The sequence below is a fragment of the Bos indicus x Bos taurus genome, chromosome X (genome assembly GCF_003369695.1).
Source record: "Bos indicus x Bos taurus breed Angus x Brahman F1 hybrid chromosome X, Bos_hybrid_MaternalHap_v2.0, whole genome shotgun sequence".
Taxonomy (NCBI): domain Eukaryota; kingdom Metazoa; phylum Chordata; class Mammalia; order Artiodactyla; family Bovidae; genus Bos; species Bos indicus x Bos taurus.
In genome coordinates, this window is record NC_040105.1 from 6539679 (window position 1) to 6561656 (window position 21978).

A 21978-nucleotide genomic window follows, 5' to 3' on the forward strand; every position below is an offset into this window, starting at 1 on the left:
AAGTTGATTCTTTACCATAATCCTGCTAGATATATATATGTATGATGCATACTATGTAAACACGTATGATTGTGTGTATGTATCGATATACACACGCTAGTGTATGTATACATTCACGTATGTGTTTATATGTATGTGTGTTGTTGTGTTAGTTACTCAGTGATGCCTGACTCTGTGACCCCATGGACTGTAGCCCACCAGGCGCCTCTGTTCCTGGGATTTTCCAGGCAAGAATTCTGGAGTGGGTAGCCCTTTCCTCCTCCAGGGGAATCTTCCCAACCCAGGGATCGAACTCACGTCTCCTGCATCGGCAGCTGGATTCTTCACCACTGAGCCACCTGGGCAGAGATATTTTAGGGGATACTGAAAGTGGCCATAAGCCATCTAATTCCTTCTCATGGATCTCAGAGGGCTGGGAGGGTGAGTCTTCCTCCAATAACACAATAAAAGTAATAGTTAAAAGATAACTTCTGTCCTCCTCAAATCCTTTATGCATGGTGCCACTTTTAACTCCCGTCCCCTCTGCACTCTTGGGTTTTTGTTTCTGTATAATAGCTTTATTGAGATATCATTCATGTGCTGTTACATTTATCCTTTCCAAGTGTGCGATTCGGTGGCTTTTCCCATACACGCACAGAGTTGTACCATGACTCTCTAGTCCCAGAATATTTTCCTCATTTGAAAACAAAATTCTCTTAAGAAAAACACACACACACCAAAAAGAAATCACTATGCTATATATCTAAAGGTAGCACAATATTGTAAATCAATTGTACTCTAATTAAAAAAGAAAAAATGAAAAAGACACTGTGCATCCCTTAGGAGTCACTCTATATTCCCACCATCCCCCAGCCCCTGGCAACCACTAATCTAGTTTCTATATCTAGGGAATTGCCTTTTCTAGACATTCCATATGTTATGGGGCTGGATTGCATCCCTCTAAATTCACACGCTGAAAAGTCTTAATTCCTAGTATCTCAGAATGTAGCCAAATAAGGAGATAAGGTCTTTAAAGAGATGACTGGGGTCAAACAGGGTCCCTAGCATGGGCCCTACTCCAATAGGCCTGGTGTCCTTGTATAAAAAAGGAGATCAGGGCACAGACATGCACAGAGGGATGACCACTTGAGGACAAAGGGAGGAGACAGCCGTCTACACGCCCAGGAGAGGGGTCTCGGGAGGAACCAGCCCTGCTGAGACCTTGATCTTGGACTGGGAGACAGTAGGTGTCTCTTGTTGGAGTCACCCAGTCTTTCATGCTGTATTACTTGGCCCTAGCCAATTTTGGGGCTTCCCTCATGGCTCAGTTGGTAAAGAATCCACCTGCAAGGCAGGAGACCCAGGTTCTGTCCCTGGGTCAGGAAGATCCACTGGAGAAAGGATAGGTTACCCATTCCAGTATTCTTGGTCTTCCCTGGTGGCTCAGATGGTAAAGAATCTGCCTACAATACCGGAGACCTGGGTTCGATCCATGCATTGGGAAGATCCCTGGAGAAGGGAAAGGCTACCCAATCCAGTATTTTGGCCTGCAGAATTCCATGGACTGTATAGTCCATGGGGTCGCAGTTTTGGACACGACTGAGCGATTTTCGCTTCACTTCACTTGGCCAGTTCCAGGTGGCTCAATGGTAAAGAATCTGCCTGCAAAGCAGGAGACACGGGTTTGATCGCTGGGTCTGGAAGATCCCCTAGAAGAGGAAATGGCAACCCACGCCAGTATTCTTATCTGGAGAATCCCATGGACAGAGGAGCCTGGCAGGCTACAGTCCATGGGGGTCGCAAAAGAATCGGACATGACTGAGCGACTCAACAGCTGCAGTGGGAGAAGCAATTTAATACAGCACAGAAATGCAATCACACAGCGAGTGATTTCTCTTGGTCTGGACTTCCCACGCGTTCAGACTGGCTGACATCCATCCCTCACCTTCCTCCTCTGTTCTTAACTCTTGGGTGCTCATTGGCTTTCTTCTTTGGAAAAGCTCTGGTTCCTGGCCACTATTGCTAGCCAGTCTCTATGGTCATTCATATCCTGGGGCTACTGTAGGAAAAACCTGAAATACTGTTGAATCAGAACCAAGATGATCATTTGATTTTTAAGACACAAGGCCGTATGTCATCAGAACCCAGTGGCTCGGAAGTATAAGTTACAGAATTTGAAAAATGCATTTCCCTACCACATTCACTTTTTTTTAGAACTGAAGATGACTTATTTCTAGCTCTCTTTATAAATGACTTAGTGTTTTCAACCACAATATTCTGGGTTATAGTCAAGGCATATCGTAAGCATTTTCAGGCAATTTACCATTGCACATAAGATATTCTGCTTTGGGATTCTATGTGTATATACTGATAAATTCAAGGCCGTCTCTGGGGTCGCACAGAGTCGGACACGACTGAAGTGACTTAGCAGCAGCAGCAGTAGGAAGGGAAGGTCAGGTCAGAATATTCTTGGGAACTGACAAACTGTTGTCCCCAAAAGAAATTTCCTCTTTTTCATGGAAACCTCAGCCGGGCTCAGCAGGCCTTTTACCTGACTGCATGGGACCCACTCAGATTATCTGAGATCGTCTCCCTAAAGTCAACTGACTATGGACTTTGATCACGTTTACAGAATACCTCCACGCAACACTTACAATTTGCTGGTGTGGTGGTTCAGTCGCAAAGTCCTGTGCAACTCTTGGCAACCCCATGAACTGCAGCACACCAGGCTTCCCTGTCCTTCACTCACCCCCAGAGCTTGCTCAAACTCACGTCCATCGAGTCTGTGATGCCATCCGACCATCTCATCCTCTGTCGTCCCCTTTTCCTCCAGCCTTTGACCTTCCCCAGCATCAGGGGCTTTTCCCGTGAGTTAGCTCTTCACATCAGGTGGTCAAAGTACTGGAGCTTCATCTTCAGCATCGCTGCTTCCAATGATTATTTAGTGTGAGTGTTAAGTTAAATAGTGTCTCACCCAAAAAGGTATGTTGAAATCCCAACTTCTGGTATCCGTGAAAGTGATCTTATTTGGAAATAGGTAGGGTCTTTGTGGGCTTCTCTCAGTGGCTCAGCAGTAAAGAATCCACCTGCAATGCAAGAGCCACAGGAGACTCGGGTTTGATCCCTGGGTCAAGAAGATCCCCTGGAGAAGGAAATGGCAACTCACTCCAATACTCTTGCCTGGAGAATCCCATGTACAGAGGAGCCTGGCAGGCTACAGTCCATGGGGCCATAAAGAGTCAGACACGACTAGGCAACTTTCAGGTTCATACTGAATTAGGGTAGTCCTAAATCCAGTGACTGGTGTTCTTCAAAGAAAAAGGGAAGGAGGTTTATTTATTTATTTATTTTTAATATTTTTGGCTGTGCCACACGGCATGGGGGATCTTAGTTCCCCAATCAGGGATCGAACCCACCACCCCTCCCTGCACTGGAACTATGGAGTCTTCACCACCAGGAAAGCCCCTGAGAGGGAGGTTTAGACACACACACACCCACATGAAGATGCAGTCAGGGATTGGACATGATGCAGCTCCAAGCCAAGGGAACACTAAGGATTCCAATAGCTGCAACAGACTGAAAAAGAAGCATTTCTTTGTCACCCCCTAGAGCCTTCCATGGCAACCTGTTCCTCCCAGTACCTCGAGTTTGCACTTCTGGCCTCCAGGGGAATAAAAAAAAGTAAACTTGTATGGTTTTAAGCCCCTGTGGTATAGGGTACTTTGTTACAGCTGCTGCTGCCTAGGAAATAGACACAGTGTCTGATTGAACCATCGCCAACTGTGTGAAGATGTGTGAGGTTAACACATCAAAAGACCATGACACCTGCCTCCCCTTCTTATCTGTCTGTCCTAACCTTCTGCTCCTCCATGGAGCTCTTATCCTAGTTGGGGAAAACCCAACAAAAACATAAACATTGACATGTTGGCTCATGAGAGAGAGAGACAGAGAGATTGATGGAGGAGGGGGAGGAGTCCCTCATCCCAGCAGAAAGCCTAAAGTAGGCTGAGGGTCCCTGGTTGCCAAGGAAACATATGGGACCTGGGGGTGGGGCTTGGGGGGAGAGGGGGAGGGGGAGGTGGAAGGGGGGAGGGGGAGGTACAAGCTGAGAGCATTTAGGAACCAGTTCGGGCTGGGGTGGGGGTGGGGAGGAGGCTTGAACCAAGTAGGTGAGGGGAAAATGAAAAAACAAAACAAAACAAAACAGAGCATCCCACCTCTTAATAATTTTCATTTGTCTTTAAAGACACAAGAACTAGGCGTTCCGGCAGCTCAGACGGTAAAGCATCTGCCTGCGATGCAGAAGACAGTGGGTTCGATCGCTGGGTGGGGAAGATCCCCTGGAGGAGAACTCGGCAACCCGCTCCAATAGGCTTGCCTGGAGAATCCCCAGGGACAGAGGAGCCTGGCGGACTACAGTCCCTGGGGTAACACACCACAGCTACAGGCCTGTGGGTCCTCTCTTGTCCGTATGTCTTGATACTTTTATCTAAAATTTATTTTCTTGTCTCCTCTCCAGGGGCCTGTTTCACTTTCTTCAAAATGGGATTGTGCCTGTGTGTACAAGCTCAAGTGCTTTATATTTTCAAAATAGTTGTCTCCACTGAAACAGACCATTCTGAGTTGCTTAGGCACGCTTCTGACATTTTAGAATAGTCACAGAGGCACATACAGTTAGGGCTGAGACTCTCATCTGCCCCTCACCTGGATCCCCCTACGTACGGATGGGCTTTGTCACAGCGAACAAATTGACCTTGGTCCATGACGATGAATCGGACTCCAGACCGTTTGTGGATTTCCCCAGTTCTTCCGCTGAGATTCTTTCTGCCCCGGAACAGAGTTCAGGCATCTGCTTGGGTGCCTCAGGGCGGGGCCAGGGTCTCCATCCTTCCTTGTTTTTGACGACCTTGTCAGTTTTGAGCAATGTTAGGCAGGTATTTTATAGAATGTCCTTCAGTTTGAGTTTGTCTCCTGTTTTTCTCATGATTAGGCTGGGATTGTGGGATTTGGGAGATGCTCAAGCTTTTCCTGACACTTCTTTGCTTATAACGTTTCAACAGACATGGCATGCCTGTGTGCCAGACCCATTTGACTCCTTGCAACCCCGTGGACTGACGCCCACCGGGCTCCTCTGTCCATGGGATTTCTAGGCAAGAAGACTGCAGTGGGTTGCCATTTTCTTCTGCAGCGGAATCTTCCCGACCCAGGGATCAAACCTAGGTCTCCTGCATCTCCTGAATTGGCAGGTAGATTCTTTACCGCTGAGCTACCTGGGAAGCCTCCGCAGACATCAGTATATCCTAACCAAGAATCATACTTAAACTAGGAATCATGTGTTTAGCAGCTGTGATCATTTATTTACAATCATTTACTTAGTAGCTGTAATCTTTGTCCTCTTTCCTTAAGAATACAGAAAGCTATGGGAGATGCAGCCACCATTTGGTATTCTTAGCTCCTTATGTGAAACCTTTCCATCTTCAAATTCTGCCATTCTGGGAAGAACTGTAACATTTAAAACTTCAAACCTCTTTGGAATTATCTAGTCATTTGAAAAAGTTATTTTTGTCATGCAAGGGGGATCTATGCAAAGGCAAACTACCCCCCTTTTGGATCTTATTTCTAGTTTCCCTGCCCCAGAAATCATCTCAGATCATTCCTCTGCTTTTAGCCACTGTTCAGGCTGTGCCTTGGAAACCCGCTGACTACTGAGGTCAGCTCCACATTCGAGTGACCAGACGGCAGTGTGTGGCCACGGGTTTCCATGGCTGCGGAGAGTCACCCGAAGCAGTCATTTCCAGAAATGTGACCTATTCTGATGGTTATCTAAAAAATCCATTAAAACGTTCTTTCCCTTCCTCCCTCCCTTAGGGACATTTTAAGAACTGTAGATGACATATATCTCACCTCAGTAAATGGCTTCAGTCAAGTGACCATAGCAATAAACGGGAAGAGTTTCTCACACACGTACTAGGGAGAAGCCCTGTGTTCCAATTCCTTTGAGTTTTATGGTGCTTTCCTGAATCTGCTGAGTTTTCTGTTTTTTTGAAGTCAAGTTTCAGTTCAGTTCAGTTGCTCAGTTGTGTCAGACTCTTTGTGACCCCATGGACTGTAGCACGCCAGGCCTCCCTGTCCATCACCAACTCCTGGAGCTGGCTCAAACTCATCAAGTTGGTGATGCCATCCAACCATCTCATCCTCTGTTGTCCCCTTCTCCTCCTGCCTTCAATCTTTCCCAGCATCAGGGTCTTTTCCAATGAGTCAGTTCTTCCCATCAGGTGGCCAGAGTATTGGAGTTTCAGCTTCAGCATCAGTCCTTTCAATGAATATTCAGGACTGAGTTCCTTTAGGATGGACTGGTTGGATCTCCTTGCAGTCGAACAGACTCTCAAGAGCCTTCTCCAACACCACAGTTCAAAAGCATCAATTCTCTGGCGCTCAGCCTTCTTTATGGTCCAACTTTCACATCCATACATGACTACTGGAAAAACCATAGCTTTGACTAGATGGACCTTTGTTGGCAAAGTAATGTCTCTGCTTTTTAATATGCTGTCTAGGTTGGTCCTAACTTTTCTTCCAAGGAGCAAGTGTCTTTTAATTTCATGGCTGCAGTCACCATCTGCAGTGATTCTGGAGCCCAAGAAAAGAAAATTTGTCACTGTTTCCATTGTTTACTGAGATGTAATTTACAAGCTTTCCTGGTGCCTCAGATGGTAAAGAATCTGCCTGTAATGCGGGACACCTGGGTTTGATCCCTGGGTTGGGAAGATCCCCTGGAGGAGGGCATGGCAACCCGTTGCAGTATTCTTTCCTGGAGAGTCCCATGGATAGAGGAGCCTGGCAGGCTATAGTCCATGGGGCTGCAGAGTTGGACATGAGTGAGCAATTAAGCAGACTTCCTAAAAAAAGAGCTATAGTGGGCTTCTCTGGTGGCTCAGTGATAAAGATTCTGTCTGCAGTGCAAGATTGGAAGTAGACCCAGGTTCGATCCCTGGGTTAGGAAGATCCCCTGGAGAAGGGAATGGCAACCCACTCCAGTATTCTTGTCTGGAGAATCCCATGGACAGAGGAGCCTGGTGGGCTACAGTCCAGAGGGTCTCAAAGAGCCAGACACGACTGAAGCTCCTTAGCACACACGCACGTAGAGCGACATGCGTGCACTGCAGTGAGTTTGTCCTTTCCCCTGCTGAGGGACATCTGGGTTGTTTCCAGGATTGGGCATCTATGAGCCAACCTACAAGTGTACAGCCTTTTGTGTGAACCTACATTTTCACTCTCTTAGGTGACTTAAGTAGGAGGCAACGGCTGGGTTGTGTGTGCTGATCTTATCAGGTGGCTGTTCATTTCATAAAAACATCAGAAAGGCCTTCTGATAAAGGCAGTGGAGGGAAAAAGAAATGCAAATATTCCACCTCCACGTACTTTCACCTATGCTTTTTTTTTTCTTGCAGCTGCTGAATGTTCTTTGTCAATGTAATGTTGAGCTTGACTATGTGGGAGATGATTTTTGTGCAGCGACTATTTATAAAATCTTCTTGTCTCCCAGGCTCCTTCTCCACGGTGACTTTTAAACACTAAATGCAGAAGTGGAAACAAACGGAGCGGGGAAGAAAAATAAAAAACACATAATGTCTTATAATGAAATACGGTTACCAAAGTAGAGAGGGAGGAGGAACAGCCTTTTGACAATTACCGTCTCCTGTTATTTTGTAACTGTAACAGCCATGTACTTTGAGCAAACCCAGGCAGCTCCTTGGTTGCCGTTCTGCATGTTGCTGGGTGGGTGGGCTTGGAAATTGTTCGCTGATCCAGCAGCAACGTGGTTTGTGCTTAGGAGGGCTGTAGGATTTGGAACTCCAGTAGATGGCCCACTTTGGAAAGTAGAATATGAATATTGGGGCTTCCCTGGTGGTTCAGATGGTAAAGAATCTGCCTGCAATGCGGAAGACCCGGGTTCCATCCCTGGGTCGGGAAGATCCCCTGGAGGAGGGTGTGGCAACCCACTCCAGCAATCTTGCCTGGAGCATCCCATGGACAGAGGAGCCTGGCGGGGCTACAGTCCATGGGGGTTGCAGAGACTCGCACATGACTGAGCGACTAATACACACAAGGAAAAAAGTCTACACTTGAATGCCCTGAAACCTGTACGTCGAGGCCACCTTCTCTGGCAAAAGGGGACTTTGCAGACGTGGCTCAGTTTAGAGCTTTGCGATGGAAAATTTATCGTGGATTATACAGTTTGGGCTAATTGAATCACCAGGATTGGGCAGGATGGGGGTTGTGCACTGGGAGAAGGACACGACCAAAGGGAGGTCACATGTCCAGGCCTTTGGGATCACACTGGAAAAGGCAAAAGGAGCCAGATTCTCGCCTGGAATCTCTGAAAGAACCAGCCTGCCAACAACTCAATGTTAATTAGCCCAGTGAGACCCGCAGGGGACCTCTGGCCTCCAGAATGGTCAGATAACAAGTTTGGCTTATCATTATTATTAATATATTTGTGGCCGCACTGGGGCTTCATTGCTGCGTGGGCTTCTCTCTAGTTGTGGTGAGCGGGGAGTTACTCTCTAGATGCGACGTGCAGACTTCTCACTGTGGGGGCTTCTCTGGTTGTGGAACTTGGGCTCTGTACTTGTGGCCCATGGGCTTAGCTGCCCCCGTGGCACGTGGAATCTTCCCAGATCAGGGATCAAACCCATGCTCCCCCCTGAACTGGCAGGGGGATTCCTAACCCCTGATCACCAGGGAAGTCCAGATAATAAGTTTTATTTGTATTTTTTAAATTTTAAGCCATTAGGTGTGCGGTAATCCGTTGCAGCAACAAAAGGAAACTGATACAGCCCTTAACCTCTGTGAGACTGAACTTTCCTCCCCTGTGAAACGAATATAGGATCCCTACTGTATCTCCCCAGCAACGTCATAGGTTGCTATGGCAACAGATGAGGTCGTCTTTGAAAACTGTTTAGGAAACCATCAGAACACTTTGGCAGCTAGGAGAAGCCTCGGTTCTTCCTTTGCCCCCCTGAGTCTGCTCCTGTCAAGAGAGGTTTAATTTCCCTGAGTCCTCCGAATGGCCTCCACCCTCTCTAAGTGGGTGGCTATCCCTAGGCATTTCTGCGCCTTTTTAGGACCCATCCCCACAAACAGAACACTATCGTGTTCCTTCTGCCTTTTCTTCAATATTAAAAGACGGGGTTCCTTCACATAACGTTTTATGAAAAGTGTTTTCTTTGTAGTTATTTTCGCTGTGTTGAGACTTGGTTGCAGCATGTGAGCTCACTAGCTGTGGAGTGCGGAGGCCTCAGTCTAGATTCGATGTGCAGGCTTTTCATCGCAGTCACTTCTCTCATTGTGGGTCACAGGCTTACTTTCCCTGTGCCACATGGGATCTTAGTTTCCTCACTGAGGATCGAACCCAAGAAGGCGGATTCTCAACCACTGAACCGCCAGGAAAGTCCCTCTGAAAACTTTTTGAAAACACACTATAAAAAGAGAAAAGAATTTCCTGGGAAGAGGTAGGCAAGTTACATGAAGAACCTTGAGTCCTTCAGTTCAGTTCAGTTCAGTTCAGTTGCTCAGTCGTGTCCGACTCTTTTCGACCCCATGGACCGCAGCACGCCAGGCCTCCCTGTCCATCACCAACTCCCAGAGCTTACTCAAACTCATGTCCATTGAGTTGGTGATGCCATTCAAACATCTCATCTTCTCTCCTCCCCTTCTCCTCCCACCTACAACCTTTTCCAACATCCAGGTCTTTTCCAATGAAGTCAGTGCTTCACATCAGGTGGCCAAAGAATTGGAGCTTCATCTTCAGCATCAGTCCTTCCAGCGAATATTCAGGACTGATTTCCTTTAGGATAATCTGGTCCTTTAGGATGATTTCCTTTAGGATGGACTGAATCCTTCGATCGCCTAGAAACTTGGGTTTCTAGGCCAAGTAGTCAGTATTATTCACGCTTCACTGGGTCACTGACCTCTGCTTTTATAGTGCTGTGAGCTGAAAAGGAATGGGCACACGTGTGTTGCAATAAAGCTTTATTGATGGACACTGAAATCCAAGTGTGACCTAATTTCCATGTCACAAAATATCACTGTTTTTGGATTTTTTTCCCCCCAATCTTTTAAAAATTATTTATTTATGGCTGTGCTGGCTCTTCATTGCTTCATGGGCTTTTCTCTAGTTGTGAGTGGGGGGCTAGTTTCTGGGTGTGGTGTGCCGGCTTCTCATCGCCTGTGGCTTCTGTTGTTGCAGACATTGGGCTCTAGTGGGATTCAGTAGTTGCTGCAGGTGGGCTCCCAGGCTCCAGCGCACAGGCTCAGCAGTTGTGGTGCACGGGCTTAGTTGCTCTGCAGCAGGTGGGATCTTCCCGGACCAGGGATTGAACCCGTCTCCTGAGTTGCAGGTGGATTCTCCAGGGAAGCCCAGTGTTTCCCCGAGTCTTTAAACAATGTATCCTTTGCTTGCAGGTTGTGGAAAAAAACAGGTGTCAGAGCCGACCACTGCCAGCTCCTGTCCTAGCACAGAAGCTCCATCAGGGCAAGGAATTTTGCCTGTTTTCTTCATTACAGGTTCCCCAGAACCTGTGTTTTATAACACCTTTCGATACCTTTTTGATCGTGGAGGCATCTTTTTGGTGTTAATTCAGCGTTTAAAAATATGGATTAGGTTGATGAGTTAAGTTTTTGGCTCCCCCTTAAAGTCATCTCGATCTAGGGTCCTGGCCCATGAACCATGGGAGGGTATTCCATGCTGGTGACATGGATTAGTCCTGCTAAGGCCACAGGGCCATGGACAACCATCATACTTTCTCCCTCGGTAGACGGATTAAAGGGAGTCCATGAACTTGGGTGGGAAGAACCCCTGCAGCGAACCCAAATGTAGCATTTCCGAAAAGTGTGACTATAGAGGAGATGACAGTTAATAGTACCTTTCATTTGCCACCAAGCTGTCACCAACAGAAGTCTGATGTATTTTCAGAGCAGGTTGCAGTTGAATCATATTTTGTTTACCTGTACCACTGCTTTGAAATGATGGAAGTTATTAGTCCCACCTCTAGAGCTTATGATTGGAAGGACTGAGAAAGAAGGGCATGTATCATGACATTGGAAGGCCTGAAAAAAAGTTTAACTGCATCTTAACAGACTTGAGTTTCTTTGTCATCTTATGTGTATTACGTATGTATGCATTTGGAATCAATATAATCACTAAATTGCCATAGAAGGTCTGGGGCATGGAAATGGTTACAGAGCCTTTTCCTCAATCCTTTAACTTCTTGAAAGTGTTGCGACCCCATGGACTGTAACCTGCCAGGCTCCTCTGTCTACGGAATTTTCCAGGCCAGAATACTGGAGTGGGTAGCCTATCCCTTCTCCGGGGGATCTTTCCGACCCAGGAATCGAACTGGGGTCTCTTACGTTGCAGGCGGATTCTTTACCAGCTGAGTGACTTGTGGGTCCAGTCTTTCCCTCCGAACCCTAGAGATAAAAAATCCCTGCCCTCCAATATTACGGGGAGGATCGTACTGGATATTGTTGTACCAGCTCCCCGATGCCAAGTGCAAGGTGTTTTCAGTATTCGAAGGATGCGAACTGAAGGTGACATTTGAAACAGAAGGAAACAGCCATGACTCACATGAATTACTCTGCGGGCGCCGCCATAACAAAGCACCGCAGATTGAGTGGTTTAAGGAAGAGAAATTTACGGGGGCTTCCCGGGTGGTCCAGTCCTTAAGACTCTGCACTACCAATGCAGGGGGTGAGTGTAAACTGGTTCTATCCCTGACGAGGGAACTAAGATCCCACCCGCAATGCGGGGAAAGTTTAAAAAAAAATGTATTTTCTCACCATCTTGGAGGCTGGAAGTCCGGGTCAGGATGTTGGCTGGGTGGCGTTCTTCAAAGATCTCCCTTCTTGCTGTGTCCTTACACGGTCATCCCTTGGTGCGTGTTTGTGTCCCAATAGTCTATTCTTAGAAGGACACCAGTCAGATTGGATAAGGAATGGTCACCGTAATGACTGCCTCTGATTTATTTATTACTTTATAAGCCGGCTTTCCAAAAGCAGTTGCTTTCTGTGTGCTGCCGTCCATGGGGTTGCTAAGAGTCGGACACCACTGAGTAACCGAACTGAGCGAAAGGTATTAGGGCTTAGGACTTGAACACAGGGGTTTGAGAGGGGACACACAATTCACCGCACCTTGAAGGAGAGATGAGGGACGTTCCTGGTGGTCCAGTGGTTAAGAATCCGGCTTCCGGTGTAAGGGCACGTGGGGTAGATTCCTGGTCAGGAACTAAGATCCCGCATACCTCAGAGCAATGAAGCCCACTTTACTGTTGGGTTGTCTTTATCTACTGTTAAACACGACAGTGAAAATCCTGTGTGTTGCAACCATGACCCGATGCAGGCAAAAATAAATAAATAAAAATATGCTGTTGGCCCAGCTGGGAAAGAATCTGCCTGGAACGCGGAAGACCTGGGTTCGATCCCGGGGTTGGGAAGATCCCCTGGAGAAGGGAATGGCTACCCACTCCAGTGTTCTGGCCTGGAGAATTCCATGGACTACTACACAGTCCATGGGGTCGCAAAGAGTCGGACACGACTGAGCGACTTTCACTTTTCTAAAAAATAAAAGAGAGAGATTTGATGTCTCCCCAGCTCTAGAGGAGAAGAAAGCGTACCACCTACCTCATCTCGCCTTCAGGTAGGATGATGGACCTCTCTCTCTGTCCTCACCCCTGTTTACTTCTCCAGGGATGTTTGCACTTGTATAACCAGCCCGTTTTATAGTTTCCATTCCGGTCTCCCTAAGGAAAATTAAAAGCAAGCGCCCAAAGCAAATGGGCTTCCCTGGTGGTTCAGCTGTAAAGAATCCGCCTGCAATGTGGGAGACCTGGGTTCGATCCCTGGGTTGGAAAGAGCCCCTGGAGGAGGGCATGGCAACCCACTGCAGTATTCTTGCCTGGAGAATCCCCCTGGACAGAAGAGCCTGGCGGGCTACACGGTCCACGGGATCGCAAGAGTCAGATGCAATTTAGTGAGTAAAGAACAGCAACCCTAAAGCAAACATTGGCCAGAGGTTTGTAAGTGAGGTTGGCAAGCACTCACCCATTATTCGTTTCATAAGGGAAGCTTGTGGTAGGCAGATGCTTCCTCAAAAGTGAGACATCCTCTGCGACCATCACCGAGGCATGGAGCACAGCAATCCTGGAATCTCGGTCCTTTCTGAGATTTGCAAGCAAATATTGGCCTATGTGGGCTTCCCTGGTGGTTCAGATGGTAAAGAATCTGCCTGAAATGCGGGAGACCCGGGTTTGATCCCTGGGTCAGGAAGATCCCCTGCAGAAGGAAATGGCAAAGCCACTCCAGGACTCTTGCCTGGAAAATTCCATGGACGGACTAGCCTGTCGGGCTACAGTCCATGGGGTCGTTAGGAGTCGGACACGACTGGGCGACTTCACTTTCACTGTATTGGCCTATGTCTGAGGAGCTGTAGAAAATCATACGGGCCTTGGTGAAATTAGATACTGGATTCGATGAAAACTAGGCAGTAATTCTTGAGAGAAGCTTAATGCCTCTTCCTACTGTCTCTCTTTTTTTGAAAAAAAAAAATAATATTAATAGACTGTTTTTAAAGAACGGTTTTAGATGTACAGAACAATTTAGCATACAGTACAGAGAGTTCCATTTTCCCACCTCCTACACGGCATTTCCAGTGTGAACATCTTTTGTGTGAGAGTGGTACATTTATTACCACTCTTTATCGAATCAATATCGATAAAATCCACAGTTGATATTCGAGGTCACTTTCGGTGCTGGCCAGGTCTACCTGTTTGGACAAATGCAGAATGTCATGCACCCACCACTCCAGTTTCATACAAAACGGGTTCACTGCCCTGAAAAGCCCTTTGGGAGGCCCATGTTCAGCCCTTCTTTCTCATCCTCAGAGCCCCCAGGCAACCACTGACCTTTCCAGTTTGGCGTTTTCTAGAACGTCATAGATGCTTACTTCTGGGAAGAAAAGTTATGACCAACCTAAGCAGCATATTAAAAGCAGAGACGTTACTTTGCCAACAAAGGTCCGTCTAGTCAAGGCTGTGGTTTTCCTAGTCCTTGTGTATGGATGTGAGAGTTGGACCATGAAGAAAGCTGAGCGCTGAAGAAGGGATGCTTTTGAACCATGAAGAAAGCTGAGCGCTGAAGAAGGGATGCTTTTGAACTGGAGAAGACTCTTGAGAGTCCCTTGGACTGTAAGGAGATGCAACCAGTCCATCCTAAAGGAAATCATTCCTGAATATTCATTGCAAGGACTGATGTTGAAGCTGAAACTCCAATCCTTTGGCCACCCGATGTGAAGAACTGACTCATTGGAAAAGACCCTGATGCTGGGAAAGATTGAGGGCAGGAGGAAAAGAGGATGACAGAGGATGAGATAGCTGGATGGCATCAGCGACTCAATAGATGTGAGTTTGAGCAAGCTCCAGGAGTTGCTGATGGACAGGGAGGCCTGGCGTGCTGCAGTCCATGGTGTCACAAAGAGTCGCACACGACTGAGTGACTGAACTGAGCTGAACTGAGAATGTCATAGAGTCGGACTCATACAGGATGTAGCCTTTTCAGATTGGCTTCTTTCACTCGCTGACATACATTTAAAGTTCCTCCATGTCTTTCCGTGGTTGGATATCTCATTTCTTTTCATTGCAGAATAATATTCTACCATATGGATGTGTCCCAGCTTGCTTATCTGTCCACCTACCAACTAACATTGTTGCTGCCTTCAGCGTTGGCTGAGTAAAGCTGCTAGACATCACTGTGCGGGTTTTTCTGCAGACACAAGTTTTCAACTTAGCTGGGTTAAAAACCCAGGAACGTAGTTGTATGTTTCTGCTTTATAAGAGGGCTTTCCTGGTGGCTCAGAGGATAAAGCGTCTGCCTGCAATGCAGGAGACCCGGGTTCAATCCCTGGGTTGGGAAGATCCCCTGGAGAAGGAAATGGCAACCCACTCCAGTATTCTTGCTGGGAGAATCCCACGGACAGAGGAGCTTTAACTGACCGACTGCCTTCCAAAGCGGTCTTAAGTTGCACATTCCCATCAGCACAGGCATTCAGAGTTCCTGTTTGTCTGCATCCTGTTAGCATTTGATATTTTTATTTTTCTTTTTTTTGCCCTGCTTACATTCTCTTGGTCCCCAGACCTGGAACAGAACCGGGGGCCTCTGAAGTCAAAGTACCCAGGCCCTAACCACTGGCCTGCCGGAGAGTTCTCTGTACTTTGTCTCAATGTGATATTTCCCTGTGATATATAATATTCCACAACTTTTCATGTGCTTGCTTGACGTCTGTCTATCTCTTTGGGGAGATTTTGTTTCCAGACCTTTCGCCCATTTTTATTTTGGATTTTTGTCTTAGTGTCCGGTTTTGAGAATTTTTTTTGGCCTATTTTGGTTTCAGTCCTTTATCAGATATGGATTTTTTGCAAATATGATCTCCCAGTCTGTAGCTTGTATTTTCATTCTCTTAACAGTCTCCTTTGTAGAACGTTAAGTTTTAAATTTTAATAAGTCCAACTCATCAATTTTTTTTTTAAACAGGGATCATGTTATTGATATTTTATCTGAAAACTCATCGCTAAGCCCAAAGCCATCTAGATTTTTCTATGTTTTCTTCTAGGAGTTTTGTGTTTTTTTGCCTTTTGCGTTTAGGCCAAAGATCCATTTTAAGTTAGTTTCTGTGAAAAGCCTAAGGTTTGGGCTAGATCAATGGTTTTGTTTGTTTTGTAAATGGATGTCCCTTGTTTCAGCACCATTTGTTGAAAAGGATATTCTTTCTCCACTGAAATACCTTTGGTCTTTTGTCAAAAATTAGGTGACTGTATTTGTGTGGGTTCCGGCTGCCCTTTGATTACAAATTTGGCTGCTGTTTAGGGGGAATATTTATAGCATTTGTTGCAAGCAGATTCTTGTATTCCAGCTCTTTCCATCAACAACCAAAAATAATTGTTTGGAGTACAGATATTGTGCAGTGGATAACTGTGGAAATCATTGCTGCTGAAGTCTCCATAGTAGCCTTTATACCCTTGTCAGATGCGCTAGCTCCTTTCCTGCTCGACTTTAATGTGTTTTTCTTCCACCATTTGAAAAATCTGAAAGCCAGATTAAATATAATAGTCTAATTTCCCACCTACCTACCACCCATCTAGCATTCAGAAAGTGGGATTTCAGTGTTATTATGGAAAATGTAGGGGTCGCCTTTCCTATCTGAGGTCTTACAAAGTCCCTGGGTGTTCCTAGGACTCTTTGACTAAGGTACTCCAGTCTTGTAAGAAGACCCCTGGGATTGTTGGGAGCCGATCAAATAGGAAAGATGGATCCCAAGTTCCCTTGCATTGTTACAAGGATGTGAAAGTCGCTCAGTCCTGTCCGACTCTTTGCGACCCCATGGACTGTAGTCCATGGATTTCTCTAGGCCAGAAAACTGGAGTCGGTAGCCTTTCCCTTTCTCCAGGGGACCTTCCCAACCCAGGGATCGAACCCAGGTCTCCCTCATTGCAGGCGGATTCTTTACCAGCTGAGCCAGACCAGCTGCAAAAACCGGCCACGCTGGGGCGTAGGAGGGAGCGAGGATTTCCACCACTTTTCCATACTTTAAAAATGACTGGCATCTGCCAAGCCATCAAAACATACAAAAGAAGCCTTTCTCCTCGTCCCGTTCGGTTCGGAATTTCCAAGCAGCTCCCGACGAGCAGCTAGCGATGGCAAGCCAGAGAGGGCCAGGTTTGGCTGCGCGGCTACTCGAGAGTGTGCGGTAGCCGAGGGCCGACGTCCCCGTAGAGCCGAGCGCGGTAATGATGTCAACTTGTTATTTACTTTCCAAATCTGAATGACTGAGCAAGGCGAAAGGAGAAATCAATCAACCGCAATGTGACCCTACAGGCGGAAAAAAACGCAGCGCTCCCACCAGCGGGCGGTGGGGGGAGGGGAAGCACGTGTAACCGGGGCAGAGTTGCATCAGGCGCGCTTGCCTGCCCGGGTTTTCTGTTGCATAGCCTTTTTTTTTTTTTTTCCGATTGCATGAAAAGACCTCAGCCTCAGTCCTCACAAGCCCTAGGAGCCCGGGAGCCAGGCCGGGCAGGCTGGAGGCAAGGCCCCGCCACGTCCTTTTGTGTGTGTGTGTGTGTGTGTGTCTGTGTGTGTGGGGGGGGAGGGGTGGGGAGAGGCTTGAATGGTAACCGGTAGAAAAGAAGGGCAAAATCTATTCTGCTGATTCACAATTATGGAGACCGTGTAAGTGTCTTTTTTTTTTTTTTTTTTGCTGTGCTCGAATAATGGTGCAGTCACCGTCGTTTTAAATCATTGACGTTTTACAGCAATATTCGGCAACGTCATTTTGAGGCCGCCTTTTGGAATGGAGGATCAGCCCCTTAAAAAAAAAGTCACCTCGCCTCCCCTCCCCACACGGTCAGGAACAACAAACGGCCCAGTGTCCCAGAAAGGAGCAAGCGAGGTTACAGTGCAAAATGCTGAGTGTCCTGGGCTCTTTAGGGCAAAAAAAAAAAAAACCCCAAACCCAAAAACCCTCGTTAGGCACTAAAGGGAGGGGCCGGCTTCCTTGAAAATATTCGCCAAAGCAGACATCCAAGGTGCTGGGGTGCGTGTGCAGCGCGCGCGTGTTTGTTTCCGCGAATTCAGGTCACGGGTGGTGGGCAGTTGTCACCAACCCGGAGGGGGCGAAAGCAACCTGGGGCCTTGGGTTCACCAGGTCTGGGCCGAGTCAGCAAACAGCTTTGCAAACGTCCTAGGTTCTGCAGCCTGCGGCTGGAGGTGGGGGTGGGGACGTGCGAGAAGGCCCCAGGGTCCCGGTTCCACCACCACGCTCCCCCCGAAACCCCGGCCTGGAGCCCCCCCCACCCTAGGTCCTGGCGTCCACCCTAGTACGTCTTGAGTTTCTTTTTCCCCAGGCGCCTTCCCTGCTAGGGATTTTTGCAAAGGTGGAGGCTTCACTGGAGCCCCCACTTTTGGGGGGAAGGGGAAGAGACCGCGCGCGGGTGGGGGGGATGGCCTCTCGGCCGGCGACTTGGAGGGGGCTGGCACCCTCAGGCAGGTTAGGGGAGGGGGGGTTCATCTTTGAGCTGGGGGAGGGTAACACAGCAGTGGCCCTGTCTCCCTGCCCCCCTCTCCCCCCCTCCCCGAGACCACGGGGGTGGCGACCCGGTTCCTTTCCCCTCCTGGATAATGGGTTTGGGACTGGGTGGGGGGTAGGTCCGAATTTTCTGATGCGCCCCCGACCCCCACCCCCGATGGAGGCCTCGGGGTTGGGACAAGGTTCGCAGAGAGGAGGGAAGAGGCCCGGGTTCCCCTCACCCACCCCAGGCGTGGCAGGGAGGGGGGAGCTGGGGGAGGGGGGGTGAGGGACAGGGTAGGGTCGGAGGGTCCCCCTCCGCGGGGGAGGGGCTGGACTGGGAAGCAGGTCTACCGCCCCCCTAGAGGCCATGGGGGAGGGGCCCGGGCTCTTACCGCCTGCACCGTGGGGGAAGGGCAGGCCGGGGTGTGTGGGGGAGGGGGCACACTGGAGGCCGTGGGGGAGGGGTGCTGGCCTGGACGCGGCCCCTTTGGGCGTGGGGGAGGGTCTGGGGGGTGGGGAGGGGGTACGCGGGTGGGGGGAGGTTGCAGAGGACCCGGGCTCCCCTCCCCCGGCGGTGGGGGAGGGGGCGGGCTGGGGGTCCTGGGGGAGGGGCTGGCCTGGGACGAGGCCTCTTTGGGGGTGGGGGAGGGTGCAGGGGCCCCGGGGTCCCCTTTCCCTGCGGCGGGGTCGGGCGCAGGCTGGGGGCCGTGGGGGTGGGCGATGGGGAGGCCCGGGTGGGGGAGCGCGCAAGGGCCCCGGGCGGTGGGGGAGGGCGCAGGCTGGGGGCTGTGGAGGGTGATGGGGGGAGGGCGATGGGGGGGTCCCGGGTCGGGGAGCGCGCTGGGGCCCCGGGCTCCCCTCCCCCGGCGGCGGCGGCGGCGGCGGCGGCGGGGGCGGGCGCAGGCTGGGGGCGGCGCCCAGGGCCGTCCTCCCGGCCGGGGTCGGCGTTCCGGCGGCCGCTCCCCAGCGGAGGTCACTGGCCGCGCCGGTCCCTCCCGCGTCCCGCCCTCTCCCGCCGCCGCCGTTTTCCCCCCCTCCCCGCCCGCCCCGTCCTCCGCGCTCGGGAGCGAGGAGCCGCCCGCGCCCCCGCCCCGCCGCCGCCGCCGCCGCCGCAGCGCCCTCGCCGCCATTCGGCACCCGAAACTTTCCAGCGCCCGCGCGTCTCGGGGACTCGGCGGCGGCGGGGGACGCGGGCGCGGGGCGGGGGCGGCCCGGGGGGGCGGCGCGCGGCGGCTTCGGGCGCCGGGCCCTCGGCTGCCGCGGCGCGGCCCGGGCTCGGCGGCGGCGGCGGCGGCCGGCGGGGCGCAGGCTTGGAGCGGCGGCGCCGGACACAAGTTGCGCGGCTCAGGGCGAGGTAAGTGTGCGCGCGGGGCTCGGCCCGGGCCGGGCGCGCTGCGGAAACTTCTCTCGCTCAGGGTAGGGGTGAGGCCCGGGCCCGGCTCATTCCCGCCCTCTGAGGGGGTCAGGCCGGCCGGCCGCCCGCTCGGGGACCCCCGTCTCTGGTAGGGGGGTGGGGGTGCGGTGGAGGGAGGGGGCCCAGCTTCCCCAAGTGTCCCCCCGGGGATCGGGCTGGGGTGTTGCGCGCGCTCCCTGCAGGCTGAACAATACCCCGATGGGGCCGCTCCCCCAAAGTGGTGCCGGCGCGTCGGGGGTTGGAGGGGCGGGCGGAGACTGGAGCTGGGGGTAAGGGGAGGCTTCTTTGTTTTGGGGAGGGGGAGGTGATCGGTAAGTTTTGGCGAGGGGGGTGGGGGTAGGGAGCGCTCCGTTGGTCCCTCCCGGTGCCGCTTTTGTCTTCCGGGCCCGGGGCTGGCTGGGCGAACCTGCGCGGCCGCGGGGACCCCCCCCCCATGGGGGAGGGGAGTCCCATTCATCGCCCCCCCCCGGGGGGGGCGCGGGCCGGGACCCCGGGGGGCGCGCCGCGGCGGCGCGCGCAGGGCGCAGAGTGGCGGGCGAGGCGGCGCGGGCCCGCGGCGGTTCAGTTTCTGCGGCGCGGAAACTGTCAGGAAGTGGGGAGCTCCCCCCAACTTGCGCCCCCACCCTCCCAGCCCGGCCCGTAGCGAGGAAAACAGGGTGGGGACCACTTGGGTGGGTGGGGGTGGGCGTCCCTGGGCGATCTACAGAGCGCGCCCTGGGGGGGGGGGGTGGCTGTAGACCTGTTGCGCCTGGTCTAGGGGGAGGGGTGCCCCGAGATCCGCGTGCCAGGCGGTGCTTCCTTCTCCCCACCCCCTACCCCGCCACCCTCCCGAGGGGACCTCGCCCACGGTGGTGGGGGTGGCCAGTGCTCGGAATGGAGTGGGGCGCGCCATCGCTTGGTCGGGGGCCGCCGGAGGTCGCCGGGGACTGTGACACTTGGGGGTCGCTAAAGGGCTCCCCCCCCCCACCCCCGGGCGCTGCGACTTCACGTGCGTTGCCCGTGCGCGGCAAGACCCGCGACCGGGATGGTTTTAGGGCACAGCCTGGCCTTCCTCCGAGTCCACTGCAAATTCCACGAAGTTAAAAAGTCCGAGGTGTGTTGTTGTTGTTGTTGATTTTTTCCCCCTCCTGTCGCCGATGTTGTAGCGTGGAACCGCCGAGGAAATAGAAATCTGTCTCCTCTATTCCTTTTGCCGCGGTTTGGGTTCTTGCTTGGCTTTATCACATACGGCTTGAACTGACTTCTTGAATGTTTTTCTGTCCAGACGCGCCGCCTGAGCCCCTGGGTTAACCTGGAAGGCGAGGGGCGGGACTCCAGTCTGGGTTGGGGAGCGAGGGGGTGGTGATGGCGGGGGAGGCTCGGGTTAAGTCCAGCCTGATCGGTGGCCTCGGGGGTAGCAGATGGTGGAAGGACTTCTGGGAAGTTTAGTCATTCCTAGAAAAGACGCGATTGGGTGGGGGTGGGGGAGATGGTGATTATGGAAACCATTGATACTTGAAGACGCTTTTCACGTGAAAGGGATGTTCAGATATCTCAGATGTACTGCAGATTGCTTGGAAAACCACCCAGCTGGATAACGAATCCGGAAATGAAAGCTGGAAGTCCCATCCCTTGACCCACGTCTTAAAATGGCCCCTGAAGGATCATTCCGTGTGAAGTTCCTTAAGTGAACACACACCTGTGGAACAGCCCGTGAAGACTCTAAGGTGTTTTTTATTTGGTGCTGTGCAAAGCAAGGAGGTTGGCTCTGCTTTTTTTCCAGGGCTTAGTCACTCCAGGTATTATCAGCACCACCCCCCCCCCCCCCCCCCCCCCCCCGTCATTGAAATTTCACCCCTGGAGCCTGAGTCTTGCCCCTCCTGCAAGTTGGGGTGTTTTAGTTAAAGTGCGTGCAGTCAACCCCCTTTGAACCAGAGGAGCCTCAGTGTTCTCACTGGTGATGACTTCCTGAATGTACCTGGGTGGGAGGTTTGTAGGTTTCAGTGCTAGGTGGCCAAAGACGGGTATAGAGCCCCTGAGTCCAGCTCCGAGGGGACACGTAAAACTGCTTTTGCTGGAAAAGCAACCTTTGTCCCCGTCTGGCCTGAACTAGTGAAACAGCCCACCCTGACGTCCTGCTCCGCCATTGACCTTGAAGTCCTGCCAGCTTTCCGAGCGTCGTTGGCTATATGTGCAAAAATAAAAACGGGAACCGAGATCACGGCACTCATTGGATGGTGCAGGAGCAGAGAGGAGGAACCGTTATGTGTAAGTTTTTTGAAAACGTCGAGTTTGCCTGTAAATTTTCACTGTTGCTCCGGCGCGGATAAATTCATCGTCCTTTGGTTACTCACATGCCACGCGCTGAGGATTTTACAGGCGCTTAACGCCCTGTGAAGACACTGACTTTGCTCATCTATGGTGGAGGGAAGATTGATTCTGGAAACCCAGCTCTGAAGCTTGGTGTTATTTTGTCTTCCTGTGTTGACAT

The 21978-nt window shown here is 51.0% G+C and overlaps 1 protein-coding gene across 4 annotated transcripts in view; it reads left to right on the forward strand.

Moving 5' to 3' along the window:
- Window positions 1–19377: 19377 nt before the first annotated feature.
- Window positions 19378–21978, forward strand: part of TBL1X (transducin beta like 1 X-linked) — a 247955-nt gene continuing 245354 nt past the window's right edge. For all 4 annotated transcript variants that reach the window (XM_027534937.1, XM_027534941.1, XM_027534939.1 and 1 more), the window contains exon 1: window positions 19378–19448. The gene's annotated coding sequence lies outside the window, so the exon portion shown is untranslated. The remainder of the gene's footprint in view (window positions 19449–21978) is intronic.